The sequence below is a fragment of the Canis lupus genome, chromosome 3 (assembly GCF_003254725.2).
Source record: "Canis lupus dingo isolate Sandy chromosome 3, ASM325472v2, whole genome shotgun sequence".
In the NCBI taxonomy this organism is placed as follows: domain Eukaryota; kingdom Metazoa; phylum Chordata; class Mammalia; order Carnivora; family Canidae; genus Canis; species Canis lupus.
In genome coordinates, this window is record NC_064245.1 from 83888788 (window position 1) to 83916708 (window position 27921).

Genomic DNA, 27921 nt, shown 5'->3' on the forward strand with positions numbered 1-27921 from the left:
ATTAACTGTCTATGCCGCTCACTACTGGAGCCAGAAAGGAGATAGGGAGGTACCTGCGAACACTGAGAGACCTGCCCCAAGCAGGCCAGAGTTCAGCACTGAATCCTTCATCTCCTATCATCTTTGCCAAGGGTGCCAAAGTTTCTATCAGGGTGGCCCCAAAGCATCCTCTGGTTGAACAGAGGCATAACGTCACTGTGCATCTAGCACAAACCTAAGTGCAGAAAAAAGAAAGTTATTTCTTTCTTTTCTCAACTTTCTTTGCAGAAAGTTCTTGCTGCTTTGGAAGACCAGCAGACCTGTAGAATTACAGACGCTCCCATCTGCAAGCCTCACAGAAAACACCCAAGTTCCCGTTACAGCGATCGCTTCCCTTTCTTCCGACTTCTTCAAAGCCTTTGCCTTCCCTTTCCTGGATTCCCAGGAACTTGTCATCTCCTCTTTCCCCTCTTGCCAAATCCCATTAAAATCCACCCTGAGCCCCTTTCTTTGCCGCCTGACTCCTACCACCGCGTTCTTAACGTCCGGACCTTACGACTTTCCATTAATTTGCAGAGTGATGTCTTTATCGTCTACTTTTCACCCATTCGTGACTTCAAGCATCTGATGGGGGGGGGGGCGGAGCGTTGGAATGAGACAAACCTGGTGGAAACTGCAACTCCACCATTTCTCAGCTGTGTAACCTGGAGAAAAATGCATCTGTCCTGGCTTGGGGGGGGGGGGGGGCGGGGGTGCTTAGGGACCTCGTAATTGCCCCGCCGCATAGGGTTGCGGGCGGCTGCAGGAGCGTGAACTAACAGGTGTGCCTCGCGCGCCGCCTGGCACACGGGTCTTCATGCCGCGGGGAGAGCTGGCCCCGCACAGACCCGGGCGCGTGTCCTGGGCTCCCCGCTCTTCGCCTGCGCGGTGGTTCGAGCTCATCTTCCCACCAAACATTCCTGAACTCCGTAGGGCGCGGCCAGCACAGACGCAAGATCCGTCCGCGCGGCCCCTCCCATCCCAGAAGCAAAGCAGCCCTGTCCGGGCGTCGGGCTCCGTCCGCGTCCCCGTCTTCTCCCCGCTTCCCCCGGCGGCGGCGGCGGCGGCGGCGGCGGGGAGGGGATGGGGGGCAGCCAGGACCGCCCAGCTCGCCCCGGGCGCGAGGCCAGCAGCGCGCCTGCGCAGCCCGGCCGCCTCGCGCATGCTCGCTGCCGCCACCGCCTTTCCCCAGGTGCGCGAGCTGGCGGGCTCCGCGGTTCCGGGACGCGGCGAGCCGCCCTAGCTCGGCTTCCGGCTCGCGCTCCGTGGGCGGCGCGCTGACGTCACCGCGCGGGCGGGCTGCGGCGGAGGCGCGGCGGCGGGGGATTCCGCTCGGCGGGTCCCTGAGAGGGGCTCCCCCCGCGTCCCCGCCGCCCACTCGCCCACGGAGGGATGTGCCGGTGGGTCTGGGCGTTGAGTCCGCCGCCCTGGGGCATCGGCGCGCGGCGGGGCGTCGTCCGTGACTCGGCCTCGTCTGCCAAGCGGGGTGAAGCCCCGCCCCGCCCCCACCCGGAGGGAGCGCCCTTGGGTGCACGGCCAGGTGCGTCGCCGGGAGCCCACCCGGGCTCGCGGGGAAAGGGAGGGCCTGGTAACTCGAGAAACCTCTGGAAGGTGATGAAGGTGATCCCACGCACGCCGGCCCCGGACCCCGGCGGCGAAGCCCCTGCGCGGTACTGTGGGCCGCTAACCGTTGCACGACGCGCGGAAGTACGAAGAAGAAATGCAAAAAAAAAAAAAAAGAAGAAAAGAAAAGTGCAAATAGCTCCCTAGCAAGATTCTGTGACCCTAAAGCCAGTAAGGCGCGGAATGGTCCTTCGGCTGGTTGAGTGAAGGTCGACTGAAGGGCGTAAACTTCCGCAGCTGCATCCTTCTGGCCTGGAGGAAGGCAGGCTTTGAAAAGGTATCCTGCATCCAGGGTACGAAACCAGAAGCTCTTTTGAGAATTTTAACTGTATTAGCATAGTTTTCTAAAAGCAAAACAGAGCAATAAAAGCAAATCCGTTTTGCACCCCCTCCCCCCACCAAGGCTAACCCAAGCGGGCTCAATGTGGAGTCATTTGTATTCTCCAAGAGGATGTCTGCTCTGTTAACTGCTTAATTTGAGGGGTTTCGTGAATACTGTTGATCGCGGAACATCTGATAAGGGCTAAGGCGGTAGTAGGAGTGGTCAGCGGAGCTGTGACGAAGACCAAGAAGACCAAGTAGCGACGTTTGTGACTGAAAATGACGAGAAAATGAGCGCTGCTTCACGGTGCGCACAAACGAGCCCTTGGGTAGTATTAATTCTGAAGATGAAACGCAAATTGTGCAACAGGTAAAACACGATATGCCTGCACTTTTGACAGCAACGGACTGGAACAGTGATTGATGGAATGGAAAGACTTTGGAGCATGATGCAAGAGACCATGCTTCTAAGTCAGATGCCTACTTAACCTAATCTTAAATCACATAGGACCAAGAGTGTTTGTTCTAGAATCAAAGCTAAGGATGGTAAAAACAAAAAACAAAAATGTGTTTCAGGGAAAGTATGCAAGGGCCCACAGCACTAACCCAATGTTTATGACATCTGAGAATTATGAAGCACAAAGTTGCTAAAGTGCTCTTAACAACACTTGAGATCATCTAAGAGGGATTTACCTACCCTCGATTTCAAAGTATACAAAACGTGGCTATTTTTGGAAAAGATGCCATGGAACAGACCAAGCAAGGAAGAGGGAGATAGACTTATTTTAAAGTTGAAAAGGGTTACCCACCTCGCTTTTCTATGGAAAGTTCATCCAGATAATGAGGGGTTAAGCCACTTCTTGTTAACTTTGAGTGTATATAAACATGGCCTTAAGTATACCCGTTTGGAATTTAAACCCTTCATGAGGAGAAGAGGAGCTCCTGTATCTTGGTTCCAGGAAAGCCATGTCTTTACTAGAGGCTTATTTGAGGTATGACGTCTTTACGAATACAGCTTAGGGTCAGGAGAGGGGGCAGCTGGCTGGGTGGCTCAGTCGGCTAAGCATCCAACTCCTGATTTCAGCTTGGGCTCAGGTCATGACCTTGAGGTTTGGAGATCTAGTGCCTAGTGAGGCTTGTGCTGACCCTGGAGCCTGCTTGGGATTCCCTCTCCCTCTGCCCCTCCCCCCATGCAGATCCTCGTGTTCACACAGCCATTACTTACTAATTGTGTGCCTGTGGCCAAGTTACTGAACATCTTAGCCTTAGTTTCCCCCTCTGTAAAAAGGCAATAATAATGGTACCCACCTAGGGTTGTTGTGAAGTAAAAACAGCTTTAAGGGTATCTGGTGCACAGTTAGATATTATCTAAACTCTTGAGGGTGTTAAGGACAGAGCTTGTTTTCAATTAAATTGTGCAAAAGAGGAAAGTGGGACACATGAAAAAAATATAAAAGCACATACAACAAAACTAGGCACATAAAATTTTTTACAGCACCATATGCCTGGGGGGGGGTGCATTCGATGATATTTTAATACAGGTTTCCAAGAAAATGGGACCCAAGGTAAAGGCTTATATAACAGCAATTCTTTAGAGAGTATAACTCCAGGGAAGGAAGAGTGAGGGGGAAAAGGAAAACGAAGTAGGGAAGGAGATAGCAAAAAATCCAGAAGAGGAAATACTGAGCTGGCCACAGCTATGCAAGGAAGAGCTGTTCTGTCTCACGTGTCTCCCTAGAGGACTTGGGAGACCAGTGTTTTGGAACAGAAGGAAGAACAATGGTTCCCAGTTCCCATCAGTCAAAGGTTATTGCAGGAGACATGAACCACCCCCAACCCACCACCCCCATACTTTTTGAATCCTGCCTCCTGCTACTCCAGGCAGCTGCCAGGAAAGCCAGATCCCTCAACAGCACTAGCATTATCCTTGCATGAGCTGAGCTGGCAAGTGAATGGGAGCCAGTAGCACTTCCCAACTGTCCACCTGCAGCCTGCAGCTCAGCAGTGTCTACCGCCTCCGGAGCTACAGGGAAGCCCCCTCAAAAAAGCTGGGGATTCAAGGCATTGAGTGAGATTTTATTAAATTATGTCCCAAAGCAGCATGAGTGACCTGGAGCAAACAGCCTCACAACATGAAGGCTCCTACCACCAAGGCTGCTGTGGAGTTCAATAGCCTCCCTTCAGTGAAGATTGAAATATTCCTTCTGCAACCTAGGAGGATGCCTTTGCAGTGAGATAATGTTCTAGATGGTAACTGAGCTTTAAACAGACAACTATACAAAGCAAATCCAGGGAGGCACACAAACTGGGTTCAATATAATGATCATGGGAGAAATATGGGAGGACCAAGGCATAAAAGGCACTGTGAACTAAGAGAAGCCCTTCATGCTTTCAAATACTAAATGCATTTTCGGGGTCAGGTACAATGTTAGATGCTAGGATCAAAAATAAATAAGATAATCCCTCTGTCCAAGACCTGAGGACAGGCTCACAGTCATACAATAGCAATAAAAGGTAGTCATTTATTCATGCTCTGTTATTTAATAATTTCTGTCACCAGCAGTGCTAGCTCTACAACCTCTGGTGCGGTTAAATCATAAGAAAACAGGTTTCTTTCAAGAAGTTATTGCCTCGGGCGCCTGGCTGGCTCAGTTGGTAGAGGATGCGACTCTTGATCTCAGAGTTGTGAGTTGGAGCCCCACGCTGGGTGTAGAGATTACTTAAAAATTTTTAAATCTTTAAAAAAGAAAAAAAGGTCTTGCCTCAAAAAATTAATATCAAGTGAGTTTATGAATAATTTGATACTTCACCTAACATAGCTGCCAGGATCTGGTAAATGTGTTAATATTGACACAAAGGTGCTCCAAAATGTGTTTGCAATGGGGAGGTGCAATTATTGCAGGAGAGTCTGGGGACAAGCCTTCTGACATGGAAGGGAAGGAAAGCAGAAAGCCCGGAGATGTGGAGTTTCAAATCATGGAGGAGCATAGTCTCAGAGCATTACTGCCAATCCAGAAGGAAGAAGATGATGAGATTTTAAAGTCGTCTCTCAAACTGGGACAAATTCATGTTATTTAGCCAAAATTGGGCCCTTTACTATGCCACAATTTAAAAAAAGAAAAGGAGACACATCCCATGGCATTACATCCTAACTGGGGAAGCTGATGGGTGATATGTAAGATAAATGAGCAAAATATGTCATGTGTTAAATACTGCCGAGTGCTAAAGGGGTTAAGGCCAGGAGGGTGGAGGTGACTCCAGTAAAGACTAGAACAAAGTGAAATAGTTCTACAGTTATCTGAGGAGAGAGGATCCCTGCAAGCAGAGAGGTTTGGGGGAAATGGCCTTATGGCCTTATGGCTTGTTCCGGGAATAGCAAGAAGGTAAGCATGGCCAGCGTAGACCAAGGGAGGGAATAGTAAAAAGCTATAAGAGAAGTCATGGGGCCAGAAAATGCAAGGTGTTACAGATCATGGTAAGAACTTTGTAGCTTTTTCTTTTGGATGAGTTCAGAAACCAGTGGAAGCTTTTGAATAGCGTTAATGCCATCGGACATACTTCTTTAAAGTTTCTTATTTAAATTCCAGTTAGTTCACATACAGGGTAATACTAGTTTCAGGTGTACAATAGAGTGATTCAACACTTCCTAAAACACCTGGTGCTCATCCCAAGTGCCCTCCTTAATCCCCATCACCTATTTAGCCCATCCCCCACCTACCTCCAAGGGGATTGTTTTTGTGTTCTAGCATCACTCTAGTTGCTTCATAGCAGGAGCCGGAACAAGAGTTGGAGCCTCATGCGACAGTCCAGACCAGAGACAACAGAAGTGTAGGTCAGAATAGTGGCAGAAGTGATGGTGGAAGGTGGTTGAATTCTTGGTAAATATTAAAGGAAGAATCAACAGGCTTCATAGACCAACAAAATACAATGTTGCATTGTACAATGTTGAGAGCAAAATGAAGGATAATACCAAAGTTTTGGACAGAAGCAACTGGAAGAATAGAAGTGCCTCCCGTGGGGGAGACTATGAAGAGACTGGGTTGGAGGCAGGTGGTGGTGGTGGTAGAAGTTTAGAAGCTCATTTTGAGGTAGGTTCCACTGAAGATGCTATTAGGCATTGGGTGAAAATATTGGTGAACAGTTTGATATATAATCCTGGAGTCCAGAGGAAAAGCCCAGGTTGGAGACTTCAGTTTACATGCCATCAGCATCTAGATTGAATTTGACACCATGAGATTATTCACATGTTCTCCAAATGCACCCTTCCTGTTGTGTTCTTCATGTACTAAACAGTTGCAAATTAAAGGAAGAGTACTTAACACAGCAAGGAACAAATTTATAGACTTCACTACCCGTAGAAGTAGTACAAAATAAATATATTTTTAAAAGATTGTATTTATTTATTCATGAGAGACACAGAGAGAGAGAGGCAGAGACACAGGCAGAGGGAGAAGCAGGCTCCATGCGGGGAAACCAAGTGGGACTCAATCCTGGGTCTCTAGGATCACGCCCTGGGCTGAAGGTGGCACTAAACTGCTGAGCCACCCGGGCTTCCCCAAAATAAATATTTAAATAACTGCAAAGAAGGAATTTAGTTAAACTGATGATCAAATGATCCAAAGTGACTCCATTAAGGGAAATTCAGTAGTTTGGGTTAACACACTTTCCACGCCTCACCCAAGTTTGGGATTTCAAAGAGTGTACTTCAAAATAAAAGTATTTGGAACTTGTCAACCCTGATATCAGTCTACATTTTTTGCTATTGAGAAACCAAATATGCCAGTATTAGTTTCCTAGGGCTGTCATAACAAAGTACCACAGACCAGGTGGCTGAAACAACAAAAATTTGTCATACAATTCTGAAAGCCAGAAGTCTAAGATCAAGGTGTCAAGTAGGGCTAGTGTGTTCTGAGGACTGTGGAAAAAGACTCTGTTCCCTGTCTCTCCACCTGGCTTGGAGAGGGATATCTTCTCCCTATGTCTCTTCACACTATCTTCACTCTATGCAGGTCTGTCTCCAAATTTCCCCATTTTTTAAGGACATCAATTGTATTGAACGACCTTGCTTTGACTTGATTATGTCTGTAAAGATCCTCTCTCCAAATAAGGTCTCATTCTAGAGTACTTGGGGGTTAGGACTTCAACATATGAATTGGGGTGGGGGCGCACAATTCAGCTCATAACAAGTCCTATTAAATTAACAAAGGTCTATTTGTTGGTCAGTTGGATTTAAATAAAAAATAAAAATAAAAATACATAAATAAAATAACAAAGCTAAATTTCAAGATTCTCTTGCAGCTTAAATGAATAAGTATCTGGGACAGTCCTAGCACCTGATAGGCAATCAACTGTAAAGAGGCAGAAAATATGGCTTAAAAAACAATAGTGATCTAAGTACAATCCCTAAAAGAGCCTTCCACTAACATGACACTAGACAAGAGTTGGCTATAAAAATAATGAAAATGTCACTTACCCTCAGAGCCATCCAAAAATTGCACATATAAGTGTGTTGGGTAATCCTAAAATCCGGAAAATGATTTAGGTTTTAGAGTTGACATGATCAGATTCAGAGGCCCACCCAACAAAAGAAAGTCTTAATTTTTCCATGTGCTAATCAAAGCTCTTGTTTGCAAAGGACATTCAGTTGCTCAGTTTTACATACTTTGTGTTACTAATTACACAATTACTAAGTGTTTATTAGTCAACTGATCAATCAAGTTACTAATTACTGATGCTGGTCACTGTGCTACTTGCTGGGCATCAGAGATTAAAAAAGAGAGAATGCCTGATCCCAAGCAGCTTTCCATCTAATGATGGAGACATATGAATAAAGATTTACAGAAAAAATGTGATGATAGAGGTGAAAATAGGATGCTTCCTAACTACAGCCTGCTGAGGTGCTAGGGAAGACTCCTTGGAGGAATAATAATTGAGATGGCTTTGAAGGACAAGAAGCTCTTACCAAGTCAAAGACTGACTAGAGAACTGAGTTGCCTTCAGCTCAGGCCATGATCCCCAAGGTCCTGGGATGGAGCCTCCCCGCTCCCACTGCAGGCTTCCTGCCCAGCAGGGAGTATGCTTCTCCCTCTGCCCCTCATCCTAGCTCATGCATGTGTCCTCTCTCTTAAAAAAAAAAAAAAACTTAAAAAAAAGACTAGACAAAGAGGAAGAGAAAGACATTCTAATCAAAATAATATCATCTGAACTTTTATTAAATGGATAAAGTAAAATCTTTCTTAAAGAAGAGTAAATATGCACTCTCTGAAGAACAACCATATTTTTTGCTCAACAATAGCATGTAGGGCAGCCCCGGTGGCTCAGAGGTTTAGCGCCGCCTTCAGCCCAGGGTTTGATCCTGGAGACCAGGGATCGAGTCCCACGACAGGCTCCCTGCATGGAGCCTACTTTGCTTCTACCTTTGCCTGTGTTCCTGCCTCTCTCTCTCTCTCTCTCGCTATGTCTCTCATGAATAAATAAATAAAATATTTTCAAAAAAAAAACAAACAATAGCATGTAATAATTGAATAATAAAGCTTGGCATTGTAAGGCCTCAAACTCATTGGTGTGTGTGTGTGTGTGTGTGTGTGTGTGCACGTTTTAATAACAAACCACTTCAAAAGCTCTTAGTATACCCTACTATAACTTGAAAGACCTAAACCTAAAAGCACATTCTACCTAATAAGCAATGCGATTGGACGGATGGAAGAAAGCCATAGTGGTGTACATGCACAGGAGCAAAAATGGGTGGGAAGGGATCTTTAGAAAAGCAAGTGGCTTATTATTTTCAAGTAAGAGAAAGAAGGAACAATGGCAACAAGGCTTCTGAAAATTGGATAAATGGTATTCAGTCTTTGGCTACTAGGAAGCTCAAAGTGAAATTCGCTGTGAGATTTTAATAATGACATAGGAACTTAAGCCCATATAAATACAGCTTACTCTCTTTCCCTTTTTAAAATTCTTCTGTTCTATCAAAATGGTGATTCTCTATATAGAACTGGAGAATGAATGAGGAGAGACTGTTGAATCTGAGATAGAGTTAGTTTGAAATGTCTCTGGTACATGCCAATGCAAAAATACAGTAATAATTTCAGTATATGACAGAGCTCCCAGAGCACAGGGTGTAGACATAGACCTCTTCTCTACCTGCGCTGACTCTCTGGTACTTTTATCTGCTCTCATGGCTTTCAATGCCATCATCTTTTGTTGACTCCCAAATACAGTTCTCCAGCTCAGAACTACCTTGTCAACTCTGGGCTCATATTGACATCTCCACTTGAATATCTAATTAACATCTCAAATTCACCTGTCCAAAAATCATGCAACCATGCCCCTGATGTTCTCCAAAACCAGCTACTCTTTACAGTCCCCATCTCAGCCAGTGACTGAACCCTTTCCTCTCATCCCCACATCTAGTCACTCAGCAAATCCTATTTCTTTGAAATAGAAAAATAATCTGACCATTTTCACCACCACTACAGCTACTGCTCTGGTCCAAGCAACTTGAGTTGCCTGGGTTATTGCAGTTGCCTCTTGTCTGGCTTCCGTATTTGGTCCATGCCCTCCAAATTCTATTCTCAACACGTCTGCCAGAGACTATGTCATTTCTCTTCGAAATATCCTCAAACAGCCCATCTTTCTTGGACGTAAAGCCATAAAGTGGTGACATGGTCCCATGTTATCTAGCTCCAATTACATCTCTGACCTCATATCTTATTGCTCTCTTTCTCCTTTAATCTGGGGGAGTCCCGGGGTCTCCTCACTCCTGGAACAAACCACATACACCATTGGCTCAAGGTTTTTGCATTTACTTTTCCTTCTGAAATGTTCTTCCAACAGATAACCACAGGCTTGCTCTCTCATTGTCTCCCAACTCTTTGCATAAATGTCTCCTCCTCCTTGGGACTTTCCTGACCACTCAGTTTAAGACTGCAACTCGCATATCCACCCACAGACAGTTTTTAACTTCCTTGCCTGTATTTGTTTTCCCCATAGCTCTTACCTTACCTTAAAAAATACTATATATTATATAAACTTACCATGTTGTCAGTCTCACCAACAAGTATGTAAGTTCCATGAGAGTAGGCATTTTATCTTCTTCTGAGCCCAGAAAAAGTGCCTGGTAGAGTAGATGTTCAATTACTATTTGGTGAATATTGAATGACTCAATGACTGAACACATAGATCTGGAACCCAGGTAGGAGTTTCTGCCAAAGATTTTTTAAAAATGGCAGGGTATCATTTGCATATAGATCCAAGAAGTGGATTACCTAGAGAGAATGTGCAACGTGAAAAGGATAAAGAGTTGAAATCAATCTTATGAACAGGTAGAGAAAGAAGTGGTGCAATGAAGGAGACGAAAACCAATAACAAAAACATACAAGGAGAACCAGGAGAGAGTGAGCAACAAAAAGGTAGATGAACTTTCAAAAGGAGTGGTTAACAATGTCTACTGTAGCAGAAAGGAGGAGTAAGACTAGCAATAGAAAGTGTCCATAGAAATTGCTCAGCTATTTAGGAGGAAATAAATTGCTGGTCATCTTGCACCAGTATGTCCAACTCCAGACAAAGTGTTGAATGCAAAACATCAGTGAAGAAATATGCTCTTAAGAGGAAAGAATTTCCTAAGCTTAAAATAAATTATATACTTTACAAACATACTGATGAATTTGACTCCATTAAAATGAATAATATTCTTTAGATCCCCAAAGAAGCTGAACCAAAATGAAGAGGCTAAAATAAACTGGTAAAAATATGTGCAGGAAATTTGACAATGGAAAAATTACCTTCTATTAAAAAAAAAAAGCTGGAAAGAAAAACCTTCAGATTCTAATACATAAAAGGGTGAAAGTACAAACAGACATTTCATAAAAGTGGAAATGTAAACAGTTGGAAATGATCTACATGACTAATAAACAAAGAAACACCAGTTAAAACAATGCTGAGGTTTTTTCTACTGTTAACACAGTTTAAAAATATAATTATGGCAAGCAAACTGTGAAAAAGAATTACTTAAATACTGCCAGTGGACCCAACCAGGTGCAGGCCATTTTAGAAATTTATGTAAAAATAGGGTGCCTGGGTGGCTCAGAAGGTTAAACGTCTGCCTTCGACTCAGGTCATGATCCCAGCTTACTGGGATAGAGCCCCACATAGGGCTCCTACTCAGCAGAGAGTCTGCTTCTCCTTCTGCACCTCCCCCTGCTCATACTCTCTCTCACTCTTGCTATGCACGCTCTCTCTCTTTCTCTCTCTCTCTCAAATAAGTAAATAAAATCTTTTAAAAAATCTATTTAAAAACACAATAAGGGGCGCCTGGGTGGCCCAGTTGTTTAAGAATCTGATTCTTGATTTCAGTTCAGGTCATGATCTCAGAGATCGAGCCCCTAGTCAGGCTCTGCTTGGCCCTTTCCTTCTGCTCCTCCCCTCCACCATTCTCTCTCTCTCTCTCTCTCTCTCTCTCTCTCTCTAAGATTTCATTTGTTTACTCACGAGAGACACAGAGAGAGGCAGAGACATAGGCAGAGGGAGAAGTAGGCTCCATGGGGAGCCTGATGCAGGATTCAATCCCAGGACTTGGAATTACGACCTGAGCTGAAGGCAGACACTCAACCACTGAGCCACCCAGGTGTCCCTCTCTCTCCCTCTCAAATAAATACATGAAATCTTTTTTTTTTTTTAATAAGGCTAGAATAAGATAGTCACAATTAGCCAAAAGGTGGAAGCAATCCAAATGTCCATTAACAGATGAAGAGACAAAAGAAAATGTGGTATGTATGTTAAAGGAATATTATTCACCTTTAAAAAGGAATGAAATTTGACACATGCTACAATATGGTGAAATTTTAAAAGATTTTTCTACGTGAAATAATCCAGACACAAAAGAACACATACTGTGTAACTCCATTTATATAAAGTATCTAATAAAATCAGATTTATAGAGAAAAAAAGTAGAATGGTAGTTGCCAGGGTCTGGGGAGGGGGAAGTGGGAAGGTACTGTTCCATGGGTAAAAATTCCATCTAGGGGCAGCCCAGGTGGCTCAGTGGTTTAGCGCTGCCTTCAGCCGAGGGCCTGATCCTGGAGACCTGGGATCGAGTCCCACGTCGGGCTCCCTGTGTGGAGCCTGCTTCTCCCTCTGCCTGTGTCTCTGCCTCTCCCTCTGTGTGTCTCTCATGAATAAATAAATAAAATATTAAAAAAATTCCATCTGGGATGACAAAAAGCTCCAGAGACAGTTAATGATGATAGTTGCACAACATTGTGAATGTATCTAATGCCACTGAATTATAAAATTTAAAATAGTTAAAATGGTAAATTTAATTTGTATGTATTTTACCACAAAAAAATCTCAAAAAATGTATATAACAAGAGTCTGGAAGTGACCAATAATTCACTCTTATTTGTTACTTTTTTTTAAAGATTTTATTTATTCATGAGATTTTTTTTAGATTTTATTTATTTATTTGACAGAGACAGCAAGCAAGCACACCATGGGGGAGTAGTAGAGAGGGAGAGGGAGAAGCACTGAGCAGGGAGTCCGACGTGGGGCTCAGTCCCAGGACTCTGGGATCATGACCCGAGCCAAAGACAGATGCTCAACCAACTGAGCCATCCAGGTGCCCCCAATAATTCACTTCTAGAAATTATTCTTGTGGTGGGGTGCCTGGGTGGCTCGTTCGGTTGAGCATCCAACTCTTGGCTTGGGCTCAGGTCATGACCTCAGGGTTGTGGGATCAAGCCCCACAGCAGGTTCCCCACTCATGGAGGAGTCTACTTGAGATTCTCTCTCTCCTCTGCCTCGGCCCCTCCTCTCATTCAAGCTTTCTCTAAATCCATCCATCCATCCATAAATACATACATACACACATAGTCTTGCGGAAATAAACCCAAAATCAAGCAACATGTTTATGAGAATGTTATTTATCATTGCAAAACAACTCTTTGGAAACAAAATCATGATTCAAAAAGTGATGGCACAGTTCTAAACTGGAAGCTCCCGGACACCAGCTACCTGCCTATTCTTGCTTTCCACTCCATCTCCATCACCTTCCTGTGCTTGGCACAGAGAAAATACCTCACAAACAGTTGCTGAATTAATTAATATGGTGAAATGTTATATATAAGAGTATTTACAAACGGTTTAATGACATAGGACGTGGCTTGATATAATAAGTTTAAAAAGCAGGATAAAACTTGTATATACAGTTTGATTTCAACTGTGTAAAACAAGGATGCTTTTCATGTGGGATGATGAATTCCCTTATTGTTTAAGCCAGTCTGAATTGTGGCTTTTTATTATACCTGAAAGCATCCCAACTGATCCTTGCACCCACACAAAAACTTCACTCATAAGGAGTTCCTAATGCTTTCCCCGAGCTTACTAAAGACAAAAGCAGAAAGTAAAAAAGTAATGGTACAATTAATAAAAGCTACCTGACAGCAAGGAAGAAAACAGGAAAATGCTTTAAACAAAACACAAAAAAGCTTTTGCAGTACCATAAAAATACAGCCGGCTGGAGCATTTAGCAGAGGATCAGACAGTTTTACAGGCTTCATAATTTTTTAAGATATTCTTATAATAATGGATATTTGTAATAATGATCCTGAGTCACCAATAATGATGCCCCATTTGTGCAATATATTCTGTTTGAGAAGATGGTGCATTATATATACAGTTTGGAAGGATTCTCATTAAAATGTTTAAAACATTTAAAAGTTCCAGGACTTACGGGGGTATACTGAAATGCAATTCTTCTGGAAAACTCACTTAGCCAGAACTCCTCATTTTCCCAATATTGTTAAAGAGAAACAAAAAGTCATTTTGTATGACAATCTAACATTATTGCAATTTTTTGAAAATCCGGAGTACCTAATGATCCCTTGGGATGGGATGGAGAGCTTGTTAAAAATGTAGTTTCCTCAGCCCTTCCTCCAAAGATTCTAATTTAGTGGGTCTGGAATGGGGCTTACGTAGTGGCATTTTAGCAGACACCCAGATGATTTGAACCAGACATTCCAAAACAGTGGAATCGAGCTATAAAGACTTTATTTAGGAATTGTTAGAGAGTTCTCTGTTTTACCAAGCCTCCAGCTCAGACCATATCCATGCTTCTTACTCCGCCCGAAAAGAAGTAGATGGCCTCACCTCTTAAATTAAAAGAAAGTACTAACCTACCTAAAATAACCTGCTGCATTTTCAAGGGAGTTGTGAACCATACATGCCCTAACTTTAGCGAATGTTTTTCTCATTCCGTTTTTAATCTTAAAGAACTCCTGCTCCGCTATTACTAATATTTAAAGTTTGGGTTAACAACAGACCTTATCCCACATTTCATATTCAATGTTGATAACAACATAATCTACGTTATTAATAATCGGTGGTGTCAGTACAACATTTTTTCATTGTATTTTCACCAGAATGCTTCGGCACCACACCTCCTTTTTCTGACTCCTCAAGATATCTGATCCTTAAATATCCTCAAGATATTTAATACCTGAAACCTGCATGGAGGGTGGGTTATTCATAAGACACTGGGGAAAACATGTAATGAATATAGGGGAGTTTCAACCAAATGTATGGTATGGCTGAAAAGTTTGGAGAGACATGAATTTATTTGGACGAGGCATTGATATATTTTTCTTAAATAAGCATGAGGCTTTAAAAAGTGTCATGATACCACTCACACGATGAATATGAATTAGTCAGACTCTTAGAAGCAGAGAGTAGAGTAGAAGGGTGGTTGCCAGGGGCTGGGGGAGGGGGAAGCAGGGACGTGTTAGTCAAAGGATATGAAGTTTCAGTTCTACAAGATGAGTAAGTCCTAGAGATCCCCCCCGTACAGCATAGCGCCTGTGGTTAGCAGTCCTGTATTGTGTACTTAAAGATTTGCAATGGAGGCAGACCTCAGGTGAAGTGTTTTTATCGCATAATAATAATAATAAAAGGGCAAGAGAAAACTTTTGGGGGCGATGGAAAAGTTTACAGCATAGATGATGGTGATGCTTTCGCGGATACATACTTACTTCCACGCCCATCAAGATATATGTATTAATCACGCACAGCTATTTGCATGTCAAAACGCTTTTAGAAATGAAAAGGGTCGTGAAAACACTTTCCACAAAACTTTTTTAATACAGGAATTACTTCATAACTCGGTAATCACACGGTATTTCTGCCAGTGGCAAAGAATTTTTCTCCTGCTTTTTCTCATCCCTTTTCTTCTTCACAACAAGTCTGTGATTGAAATGAACATCTACACACCCAGACATGGGGTCTACCTTCATTTCCTGGCCTCCTGGGTCTCAGGTATCCCTAGAAAATAGGTTTAGGGGATCCCTGGGTGGCTCAGCAGTTTAGCGCCTGCCTTTGGCCCAGGGCGTGGTCCTGGAGTCCCTGGATCCAGTCCCATATCGGGCTCCCTGCCTGGAGCCTGCTTCTCCCTCTGCCTGTGTCTCTGCCTCTCTCTCTCTCTGTCTCTCTGTGTCTCTCATGAATAAATAAATAAAATCTTAAAAAAAAAAAAAAAACAGAAAATAGGTTTACTCTCTGTAAGAATCTGCTTTTTCTGGTACCTGTAAATCCTATCTTATTTTTCCTGCACCATTTCGTCATTTGCTGAGAGTCTCCAACGTACGACGTCAGACCTAAGAATATGCAGATAAGTAAATATGCCCTATCTTTGATTTGCTGACAGCCTAGTGGGAGAAAACGGACATATAAGTGAATGATTACAACACGGCACAATAAATATTGTAAAAAACAGGCTGCTGGATCACAGTAGAAAGAGTGGCTAATTCCGCCCGGCCAAATACAAAAAGGGCTTCTTGGAGGGGCTTCTTGGAGGCTTCTTATATATGATCTGGGATTTGAACAGGTGAAAAACATAATTTAGGCAGGGTGTACCCTATGCAGACATGGAGATAGGGGAGGGTACGGCAGGTTGGGTAGAAACGATGGAACTTGGTGAACAATTGGATATGGGAAGTTGAGGGAAGGGAGAGAAATGAAGCTATTTCCAAAATTTCTTTCTTTCTTTCTTTCTTTCTTTCTTTCTTTCTTTCTTTCTTTCTTTCATTCATTCATTCATTCAATTTAGCACATACTCTGCGACAAGAGAGGAAGGAGATGAATTGCATTAAGTGGAAGGGATAGTGTAAGGGGAGAAGCTGATTTGAGGGATGAGGTCAGATGTGAACACGTTGACCAACAGTCTCCTGCAAAGCCTCCAGCTCTACTGGCCTGTCCTGCCCTGGGAAACAGGACTGCTGAGAGGAGGAGCAGGTTCAGGCTGCAGATGAGAGGTAGGACCATCAGCAAAGGGGGTCCTGGACATGACCAGACACACAATTTGTGGAGCCCGATGAAAAATAAAAATGTGGGCCCCCTCGTTCAAAAAAGCAGGAAAAAAGTGCCGTTAAAGTCATTGAACACACTTAAGATACTAAAATACAAGAGTGTTTTCCTTTCTTCTACAACCTCTCAACATATCATGGAGGTTTTTATGGGCTGTTTAATGTTGTTCTCAATAAATAAAAATGTAAAATTATTGGCATGAACTTTACCATGAATCTTTATATGGTGCAATGCAAGCACTCAATGTAAATACCAGAACATTTAACTTGAAATCGCTAAAGTTAAGCGACCTATTTCTCGGCTTGACCTTGGAAGATGAGTCAAGCTGGTCAGAAGAAACGAACACAAGCTGGACTTGGGGAAGTTAGAAGGAGGAAGAAGAGGCTCCCGCAGGGCATGGTGTGGGCCCAGAGGACTTGAGGATACTTGTAGGGTGAATCCAGTGCCTTGCAGGTGTCCGGGATTCCACCCTGGGATTGGCACATTCCCATGCAGTTGGAAGGGACAGCTGCCACGTTCCCCCTCCCACCAGCACCCAGGCCAACGTACCACACCTCAGCAGGGAGACAGGAAGTCAAGTCAGGCATCTCCCCTTTACACAGGCCAGCTGTCCCAACCCACAACAGATGGGCGACCCCAACAGTATCGCAACCCCTGTGCCAGGATGTGCTGGGTATTTGGATCAAGGGTGGTGAGAGGCTGGCCCTGGCCAGCTCACCCGCTGAATGAGCTGTGCTGCTGGCAACCTGGGGCAGGGGGCGGACAGCCCCCACTGCTGAGCCTCGCCCCGAGATGCCACTGATTGTGACCCCTGCTTTCCTCACACCTGCGCTCAGATCCCTGCCGGGGTGAGGAGCAGCGGTTTGGGCAGGGGTGGAGGAGGCATGGAGGGGAACAGGCAAGACCCATGTGTGCAAAGGTCGAAAAGACGGAGGCCGAGAACGCTTCCCAGGGAGGCAGGGGGAGGAGAGATTACACAGAAGTGAGAGGCCAAGCCTCCAGGACATGCTCCGTTGTCCCATCAGACTTCACCCACAAAACACACATCCAGAGATATTTTAAGAACTTCAAGACAGCAGCTGCACAGCATTAAGCCCCAAGCACGGAGGCCTTCCGAGTGTGGGCTCCTGTGAAACCACATTGGTTGCACACCCATGGAGCCAGCCCTAGGCTCACGACATCACCCAAGAGGCTGAGAAAATAGAAGAGAGCCAAGCAGGAAGACTAGAGAACCCCCACATGAGAGAAGTAGGGGGGTGGGGATGGCAGTGGGAAGCGAAAGCAAGGCAGAGATGAACAAGCAGGAGAGAGAGGTAGGCCCAGAAGCCGACGGAACTAGAGGATCTTCTGCAGCAGAGGCTTCTCCTAGCAGGTCTGCAGAGATGTTTACTCGTCCCACAAGCATGTAAAAAATCTGAGCCAACATCTAAAAATTGGAAACACTCACAAAAACCAAGCTTTGAAACAAAACAAGCAGAACAAAATCAAGGGGTTTAGCAAGGCTGGCTCTACACGTCTCCATGGCCATAATGGAGCCAGGGATGAGCAACAGCTGGTCCCCTGGAAAGGGCACCTGCCCCCCCAAGTGCCAGGCCACCTATGGCTCCCCGGGGGCCTGCACGTGCAGCTCCACTCACATGTTTGGCCCGTTACACGTAGGCACAGGGGTTGAGAAACTCGGGTCTGCGCTGCTGCGTCCAATGTCGCAGAAAGGTCAAGTAAGAGGGGCCTAAAAATAGGGCACTGGATTTGGCAAGTAGGGAAACATTGGTAACATCTGAATCGGAGCGGCCTGAATGGAGCGATGGAATGGAAGCCAGATGGCAGTGGGCTGGGACGTGAATGGGAGGTGATGAAGTGCAGCCTGCAAGGGGAGAGGCTCATTTTTCTCAGATTTATTTTGTCATAAAGGAGGGTGATGGAAAAGCAGTTCGAACCCACCTCGCCATCCGCGTTCCTCCCGCATCCTCCTTCCCACATGCTTTATAACTAAAGAAAGAAGTAAAGCAACATGACTTGAAGGAAGATCTCTGTTTAAAATTTTACATTGCAAGGGGGAAAAAAAATCAGTTCAAGACCAGCAGTGGAAATTAACTGGGATTTTACTGTTCTCTGTCAGCATGTCATACCCAAGGATCCCAATCATGAGTCCTTACGGCTGCCAGCATTGGTCTTAGGGAAAATTAAATGAGGCCATTTCAGACTCACTCAGAGGGGCTTTTTGTTTTGTTTTGTTGTAAGCCACCTTAAAATATTTTGTTTTAGGGCAACGTGATGTTTTACAGCAAGTTGCAGGAAAAACCCGTTATGTTGGTATCGCAGAACAACACAGAATTACACATTCAGGAGCGACTTTAAAAATCGAGCAAACTGTTTAGACAGACCTATGTTGTTGTTGTTGTTGTTTTTTTTTTAAATAACAAACTATTCAGATCCTAAGCTGTTGTGTAGCATAAGCAACATTCCTCCTTTCAATTGTTGAATAAACTAATCTTAAAATAAATGAAGACATCTGTTTCCACCTACTGCACCGTTGTTTGGATGTTTTACAGACTTGTCTGTTCATACAGAATGTAATGGAGAAGGCTGATATTTTATCATGAACATAGTTAGGTTTAGATTCAGCAGGCTCCGCATTTTACGAAAGGTCTGACTTGGTCAAGCATACCCTGTCCCCAAAGTGGAACTCGCCAGAATTTTGAAAGCCGAATGCCTCCTGCTTGGTACTACTGGCGATGCTCGGTTCTGATTTGTTAACAGATTTCGGCGAGGCAATTTAGGTCAAGGTTTGGAACCCTTGCAAAGTAATCGGATTTTCACCGTGGCTTCCGCTAGCCTGTCAAAGCACAGGAAGCCTGGTGGCTCCCTCCGTGGCCTACTCTTGCCAACGACGTAGAGTTCACCAAGGTCTTGTGAGAGATGCAGCCTTCAACACCTAATTGTGTGCATGGATGTGATTTTGTGACTTTGAGTGCATGTCAAGTCCATGAGACAGGCAACCCTTATTAAAAAAAAAAAAGAAAGAAAAAGTGTGTGTGGGGGGGAGATTGTGTTATTCTTGTTTGTTTTTAATGCAGTTCTGGAAGGCGCCTAGGCTTTATTTAATAAATTGCTAGATGTCATTAAGAAAAGCCCAGAGCCTAACTGTAAACCCCCTTAATCTACCACTTTAAGCATCACTCTCCGACGCCGATAAATAACTTCAGCCTGCAAGGAAGCTGAAACCATCTGCGTGAAGTGCAAACTTGCAAGTCAGTGGGCTGGTTCTGTGCACAACCCCAACAACTGGCCCATCCTAGGCTCGGATGCAGATGGTATGGGGAGCTGATGGATCATCGCCGAAGGTGTAGGGAGGGAAGGGCTCTGTGGTAGGCATAGGAAATGGATGCGTTAGGGCCAGGGTGATGGGAAAATCAGCCATTCTCACTTTTTTCTTCATTATTCAGCTGCTCTTTAGCCATTAGAGACCTAGATTCTGTGCCCAGTACATCACTGAAATGCATGTCTGCAAACCCCATGGGATTTTCGTCAACATTTATTCTCCTTGACACCCTGCAGGAGCTAAGCATCGTGGCAGGTCCCATTTTTCATGAAGCCTTCTTCTCCCCGGACCTCCAAGGCCCAGAACTGTCTTGGTTTCCCTGCTACTTCTCCAGCTCCTCTCTCTCCTCTCCGACGCTCCGTCCTCCCACCCACCTGCGCACAGGCCTCCTGGTGGGCCTCCTTCCCTTCCCCTCACCCTTGGTGATCTCATCCCGTATTATGCTTTTGGTTCTCTCTCCTATGCAGATGACTACTGAATCATGTTATATAAACCCAGCTTCTTTGCCAAGTTGTAGGCCAATGCCAGTGAGCAGGGTAGTGGAGAGAGCTAGAAAATTGGAAGTGAAATCAAACGAATGACAGGTGAAAATTCATAATGCGACAGATGCCGATTCTTCTCTGCCTTCCACAGCTCCCAAGTCACTTTAATTCTGCCTCCCCGACTTCTCCTAGTGCCTGAAACAATGGGGAGCATCGTGCTGCAGTCTCCGATTTCTCCTCTCCCCTTTCGTCTCATCCCACCGAGCCCCACAGCCTTTAAATACTGTATTTCTGCGAGAGCTTGGCCCCCCGCCCCCCCCCAACTCCTTACACTCATCAAGCTTCTCCCGCAAGCTGCAGTCACAGCGCCCGACTGCAGGCCTCGGTGAGTCTCCTCTGCTAATCAAAACCAGGGCGGCCCCGCTGCCCAGTATCTGAGCTCCTCCGGGACAGGTACCCGCGAGGCCTCCACGGCTTTTCTTCCCCCCACTCTCCCGTTTGACCCCTGCGCCCCAGTCAAACTGGACCATTTCTCCAAATAGCCCTGCAAGCTCTCCCACCCGGGCCTTTGTGCCCCCCACAGAGCGGCCCTCCGCCTTCATCCCTTAGCCTGACCTCAAGGCGATGTTGGTCTGTGTTTGGACGGGAGGGTAGAAACCACCCTAAGGTGGGGGGGAACCTGGGTGGCTCAGGAGGTCAAGCATCTGACTTGGGCTCAGGTCGTGATCCTGGGATCGAGCCCTGCTCGGTGAGGAGTCTGCTGCTCCCTCTCCCTTGGCCCCTCCCCTCCCTTGTGATCTCTTTCTTTCTCTGTTTTAACCACAGGGAACCCCATACGGAGGATCGGAGGATGGGAGAATCCGTTTCGAACATGCTGGAAGGGTTGGAAGAGCAAGAGGAAGGAGGAGGAGGGCTGAGGCAGCAAGAAAGGAGCCACAGCTAAGCACCTTTGGTCTGAAGCCCCCGAATCCACCCCTGCCTCTCGTTGCTTGTAGGTTCTGGATGTGCTGGGTGCGATCCCCCCCACCCCTACTCCAGCAACCAGCTGACTCCCAGAGCCAAAGCAGGTCTCTCCTGCCGCCTGCGGGTGTCCCCTGAGCCTGGATGGCCGGAGAGCCTGGCCCTGCCTCTTGGAAGCGCGACACACAAGGGCAGGTGGCTCTCCGAGACAGCAGGTGGGTCCCTGGGCCGGGGCCCAGCTCAGACTGCCCAGGGTTTCCCCAAGTATCCCATGACTCGTCACCCCCTTCCCTGCACCCCCCCACCCGGGCCACCACCCCCAGCTGAAACAAACCTCTCCACTCTCCTGGATTCTGCTGGAACTGTACTGGTCTCCGCTCAGGTCAGGGCTACCCATTCTGGGGTGGGCGCTCCGCGAGGTGCTGCAACACAAGCACGAGTGGTGCAGGCTGGGCTTCTGTCCCCCTGGAGCCTCCCCGCGTGCAAAGCCCTGTTGGAGACACAGTGAAAGGTGCGGCTGCGACGTCGTTGGAGAGGAACTGAGACAAGGGGGTACAAGTGTGGGAGCCCACGGGAAAGGTGTGTAAACCCAGCTGGGAGAGTCACGAAGGGCTTGCAGAGGAAGCCGGGGTCTGAAGCCCAAGAGGTAGGGGTCAGGGGAAGTGCTCTTGGTAGAAAATGTCATGCAAAGGCCCTGCGGCGAGCAGTGGGCTCCACGCGGAGGAGCCAGAGCGTGGGCACAGCTGCGGGCCCCCACATCTGGAAGTGGAGGAGGGGAGGGCCAGGAGGGGGAGAAACGGGGCTGGAGGAAGCAGTGGGTGGCGCACTGGGCCGGGCCTGCATGGCCCCATCTGGGGGTCTGTGCTTTATCCTGGCAGCTGTGGGAGGCCACTGAAGGGCCCCGGGCAGGATGTGACCTGGTCACTAGGGTGCCTCCTCGGACGCCTGCGTGGAGATCACCTACCACAGAAGTCCCACGATCCGTGACAGCTCTTACACACCTGCTCCCCGTCTGTCCCAAGGTGCTTTAGACACATTAGATCTCCGAAAAGCCCCTCGCTCTCAAGATTAGAATCTCATTTTTTTTCCCCTGCCACCCACTGGATGATTTCATTCTTCCCCCATTCCGAAAAAGGCAAAAAACTACAGGGACAGGACCCAAGGCAGTGGTTGCCAGGGCCCGGGAGGGGCCACAGAGGTCACCTACAGAGGGGTGCCAGGGGATTTCAGGGGGCGATAGAAATAGTGTTTTGTGACTCTATGTGGCAAAACTCACAGAACTGAACACTGACAAGGGAGATTTTCCTGCTTGTAAATTATGCTTCAAAAGCCTGACTTTAAAGGAGAATATCTTTCCTTCCCACTGAATCTTGCACAGGCACCGCGTCCCTGATTTCTCTGGTGGCGCCACCTCCTACCTTGGCGTTTGTGAAGTCTCATTACTGGTGTCAATTTTTTTTTTTTTTTTTTGAGAGGGAGACAGAGAATCTTAAGCGGGCTTCACACCCAGCGTGGAGCTGCACTCGGGGCTCGATCCCACAACCCTGAGATCACGGTCTGAGCCGCAACCAGGAGTCAAGATGCTTAGCCAACTGAGCCACCCAGGCACCCTTACTGATTACCGATGTTGATTTAAAGCTATCTGTTCCTCAGTCTCTCTCTTCTGGCTCGTTGCTAGTGTGTAGGAATGCCACTGATGTCTGTGCATGGATGTGACGTCCTGCCACTTTGCTGGATTCCTGTACCGAGTCCTGGCAATCTGGGGAGGGTGGAATCTTCTGGGTTTTCCACGTAGAGTATTATGTCGTGTGCGAGGAGTGAGGGTGTGACTTCTCTGCCGATTTGGATGCCTTCTATTTCTTTTTTCTTGTCCGATGGCTGAGGCTAGGACTTCTAGTACTGTGTTGAACTGCAGCGGCGACAGTGGGCATCACTGTCATTCCCTCTCTAACTTCTTAAGAGTTCTTGAACTCTTTTACATTTATTTTTTTAAAGATTTTATTTATTTATTCGTGAGAGACACAGAGAGAAGCAGAGACACAGGCAGAGGGAGAAGCAGGCTCCCTGCAGGGAGCCCCATATTCTCTGTGGGCTTTTCATGTGTGGTTTGTATGATATGGAGTGGTGTTCCTCAATATCATAAAAGCCATATACGGGGAATCCCTGGAGATGGCTCGGCGGTTTAGCACCTCCCTTCTGCCCGGGGCATGATGCTGGAGTCCCAGGATCGAGTCCCACAGTGGGACTCCTGCATGGAGCCTGCTTCTCCCTCTGCCTGTGTCTCCGCCTCTCTGTGTGTCTCTCATGAATGAATGAATAAAATTAAAAAAAAAAAAAGCCATATACGAATAGGAAGCAAACTGAGGGTCACTGGTGAGGAGGTGGGAGGGGGATGGGGTAACTGGGGGATGGGCACTAGGGAGGCCACGTGACACAGTGGGCACTGGGTGTTGTATGCAACTGATGAGTCACTAAGTCTGCCTCTGAAACTGGTAATACATTATATGCCAATTAATTGGATTTAAATGACATTAAATTAAATCTTAAACAAATTTAAGAAATCTGTCCCCCAGCAAGTAAAACCTCTCCTTGCTTGTCTCTGTGTGTGTGCAACCACGATTCAGCTCCTGGAGGACGATGGGCGGAGCATCCTTACACTTGGATTGTTTTTCCTGCAGGTAACTCAGCCCTCACTCATTTTGAGGGAGTATCGGTCAAGCCAGAGAAGTGACCTCAGCTTTGATGGACTCTTCCATAGCCTTCGGACTGACTTCCCTCTGGCTTGTCCGGTGCCCGTCCCCACCCTTTCCTTTCCTCATAGTTCCTTTGCTCGAGCCTCCCCATGTGCTATTGTACAGATGCGAAAGGTTCTAACCAGGCGGCGTGCAAAACTAGGCATTAAGCAGGAAGAGAAAATGACTAATAATTTCAAACCTGGAAAGTAAAAAGAGCACCAGTCTTCCCATCATTTTGCCTGGGAAGTGAAGGCCGCTGCAGATTTCTGGATCCTTCCGGCTCTACACTGGCAGAGCCGCAGCCTGCAGCCTGGCAGGCCCTGCCTGCTTGTGTTTGCGAGGTCAGAAGCCTGTGATTCTAAAAGATATCCAATTTCCAGAGAAAAAACAGAAGGCTACCTTTGGAGGATCAAGGAAGGATTTCCCACCCAGAGTGAGGCCCTAGGGTAAAAGGATTATTTTACCATAGTCATTTGCCAAAAACCTGATTTCCTTGAGTCGCACAGAGAGAGAAATCACTTTTATTTTTGTCTTATGCCCTGGAAAAATCTGACATGCGGAAGTCTCGATTTTAACTGTTAGGTGTTTAACATCACCGTGGTTTGCCCAGCACGTAGAAATACTTGTAGAAATTCCCTTCATTCTAACACAAAGCCCAACAGAATAATAAGAACAGGCATTTTGTTTTTGCTAAGTAGCTTGAAGTGGGTATAGGTTCTTCACCTGTGATGTGTGAGCCTTCTCATTGTCATTCAATAGCACCTTTAAATTGAAAGACAGAAAAAATAAATAAATAAATGTAAAGACAGGCATCAGCAACCTGCTGCCCCAGGGGCCAAATCTGGCCCACCACTTGTTTTTGTGAATAAAGTTTTATTGAAACACCACCAGCCCCATTTGTTTACATATTGTCTGTGGCTGCTTTCCCCACAAGAGCTGAGCTGTGGAGTTTGGCAGAGATCACGTGGCCTGAAAAGCCACAAATATTTACTACCTGACCCTTTACAGAAGGTTGACCACTCTTGCTCTGAGAGACAACAGTTTCCAGAATCAGTTTCAGAAGCCTCATCAGTCCTGTGCTCAGACCTAATTTTCGAAGTTAAGCATGGAAAGGTAGCATCTGGGTTGTGATAATCTCTCTCACTAGGACAGATGTTTTGTTTTGCATGAAAACTAGGAAAAAGGTTAATTAAATTATTGGGGTTTTTTTCCCCCTAGAAAACATCTTAGGCAAGGTTTTCAGTCGGCCTTCTTTGTGATACATAAAATTCATCCCCTTGTGTCCATGTGTTTTCACGCACCTTTGATGGTAAATCACTTCAAACATCAGAAAAAGCAATCACTCTTACGCTTTTGGTAGTGTAAGACATTGACATTTTGGGGTTACCAGCAAAGATCTAAATAAAGATCCTCTGTTCACCGCTAAAAATGGGCAGATGCCCATCTACTCAAACCCTGGGTGTGATTCCAAGAGTTCAGAGGTCTGAAGCCTCCGTGGACAGTCCAGGTGAATTCCTTCTTTCTGGAAGGATGAGTCCCTGCAGGCAGGACTTGGGGGCACCAGCCACTTTAGGAGGGGCCCGAGGAGGGTATTGGGGCGATCCCAGCAGCCGTGAAAGATCCCACCTCACAGGCAGTCGCTCTGGTTTCCAAAACTGAAGTCGGAAAGGGTGTTCAGGCTACAGACGCAGATCTAGGCCCTGGTTCTGTGTGGCCGCAGATACAAACAAAAACTTGGGTCCATATGTGACTTGCAGGAGCTGTCATGGGGCGCTTAGGGGATCTCCAGGAATAGAGGACAGCCGCCGGGGTCAGAGGGGTACACGTCCCAGGAATATGCAGACACCGCACAGCTCAGAGAGCTCCGGGAGGGCCCCACACTCCACCGCGCTGATCTCTCAGTTTTGTCTACACGTCGGTGTGTAGTGCAAGGCAGTCCCACAGGAACATCTGCTCTGCGGAGGCAGATGTCACACCCGCTTCCTGTAACTGAAGGGACGACAGGATAACCCGGCCAAGTGAAGGATGGGAGTGCAGGCCTCTCTAGCAAAGTCTCCACTGGCACGAAGACCCTGTGGCGCTTGCAGATCGCTGAGCCATCAGGAGGGACGAAGAAGCCCCGTCACCTGCTTGGCCGTGGATGGAACCGGAGGGTATGATGCTGAGTGACAGAAGCCCCTCGGAGAAGGAGGATCATCACCCGGTCTCACTCATGTGGGGACTATAAGAAATAGTGAAAGGGACTTTGAGGGAAGGAGGGGAAGTGAGTGGGAAAAATCAGAGAGGGAGACAGATCACGAGGGACTCCTGACTCTGGGGAACCAACAAAGGGGTGCAGAAGGGGAGGTGGGGTGGGGGAGTGACTCGGTGACGGGCTAAGGAGGGCACTTGATGGGATGAGCACTGGGTGTTATACTCCGTGTTGGCAAATTGAATTTACATTTTTAAAAATGTAAAAAAAAAAAGTGCAGGCCAACGGGCCAAACGCAGCTGTTTCTCATTTGCATATAAGTAGTGTTTATTCACAGACGGAGCAGAGCCGCTGACTTGCAAGCACTTGTCAAGTTGAACAAACAGTTCTGTAATCTTCCCTCCAAATTCAGATGTGAGATGAAGGGCTCCGCTGGTGGGGTCAGCTTCTTACCGAAATGTCTTTCGTGGGCGAGGGCCACGGTGGGGCCGATGCATCACTGGATGACATCGCCCCAGTCACCGAAGCCCCCCCCCCATCCCCGAGTCCGGCTGCTGGATGCCTCCTGCAGGGTGGAGGGGTGTGCAAGGGGTGCAGAAGGAACTGCCCAAAGGTCAGCTACAGATAGGCGTGCTGAGGTCCTGAGCAGGTCACAACGCAAACCCCTGGGGCTGGCCCTGCGTCAGGTCCCCTGGGCTGCTGCAATAATTCCCGGGGGGCACAGCAGTACCTACTGGGAGTCAGCCCCGTCCTGTGTCCACAGGCATCACCCAGTGCGGCCCCGGCCCGACACAGCAACACGTCTGGGTCCTGATGACGTAAAAACAAACAGAAAATCTTACCTGCCTCCAATAAAACCTTTACCTGGAGCGTTTGGTGAGTCACTGCTGAGCCTAGATAATGCCTCTGCTAAATAGGAATTGTCTCTACAGGCAAGTCATCGGTTTATTGTTTTTTTTTTTTTTTTCTTCTGTGTGAGGGAGGGGAAAGCTGGAGAATTTCCCAGCTGCATGGAGCACCCTCACCCCCACCCCACCTTCCTGTCTCTGTGAGATTGCAAATGTGTTACCCCAAGGAACCAAGGAACTGGGGAGGAGTTCAGAAAGCGGGTGTTGATTTTAGCGCCTCGCTGGCTGCCGAGTGGCCTCAGGCAAATCCTTTAACCCCTCTTGGGCTTGTTTCCTAGGCCCTAAAAAGATCATTAGGGGGAGATGGTTTCTAAAGAAACTTCTCGCTCTAAAATGTGACTGTGTGAAGCTTAGGATGGTCCAAGGATCTTTAACTCCCACAGTGGGCCCTTGAGTCCCAGGAGGGACAAGGCCTGTGTATTATTTAAACAACTGAATTGCAATAAGACTTTTCCCATTAAGGCAATTGGTGCAGGCAAGTACTTTATAATAATCTTCCCAGGAGCTCATTTAAACCTCCATTAAAAAGCAAACATATTTTTCCAAGTGAGCTCCTTCTAATTACCTGTTATTTGAGCTTCATGTTTCCTTGCAACCTTGAGTTCTGGGCTCCTGCGGAGGTCCAGACCAAGTGCACGCTCTCCAGAAAGATCACTGGTTTGATCAAAGTTGTAGGTACACTGATTAAGGGATGTAAACGAAATGGATTTGGTTCTTATCCTCCCTCCCTGTTCTGTGCTTTCTTCCCACTTTCCTGCATCACAGCCTCGACCACTTAAAACAGTGATGGAGAGACGCCTGGGTGGCTCAGTTACGTGTCTGCCTTCGGCTCAGGTCATGGTCTCCGGGTCCCGGGATCAAGCCCAGGGAGGGCTCCGCAGGGAGTCTGCTCGGCTGCTTCTCCCTCCCCCCAGCCCCTGCTTGTGCTCCCTGGTACATTCTCTCAAATAAATAAACACAATCTTTAAAACAGTCATGTAAAAGCTAACGGTTACTCACTCAGTGCCTA

The 27921-nt window shown here is 46.6% G+C and overlaps 1 long non-coding RNA gene across 2 annotated transcripts; it reads left to right on the forward strand.

The window, feature by feature from the left end:
- The first annotated feature begins 1316 nt into the window (after positions 1 to 1316).
- LOC118354300 (uncharacterized) lies at positions 1317 to 27895 on the forward strand. 2 transcript variants are annotated; one of them, XR_007409978.1, is made up of 4 exons: positions 1317 to 2954; positions 20944 to 25966; positions 26768 to 26880; positions 27678 to 27895. It is a non-coding gene; the product is annotated as an uncharacterized LOC118354300 (long non-coding RNA). The 2 variants fall into 2 exon arrangements; XR_007409977.1 differs by lacking the exon at positions 1317 to 2954 and adding an exon at positions 19679 to 20503.
- Positions 27896 to 27921: the final 26 nt, after the last annotated feature.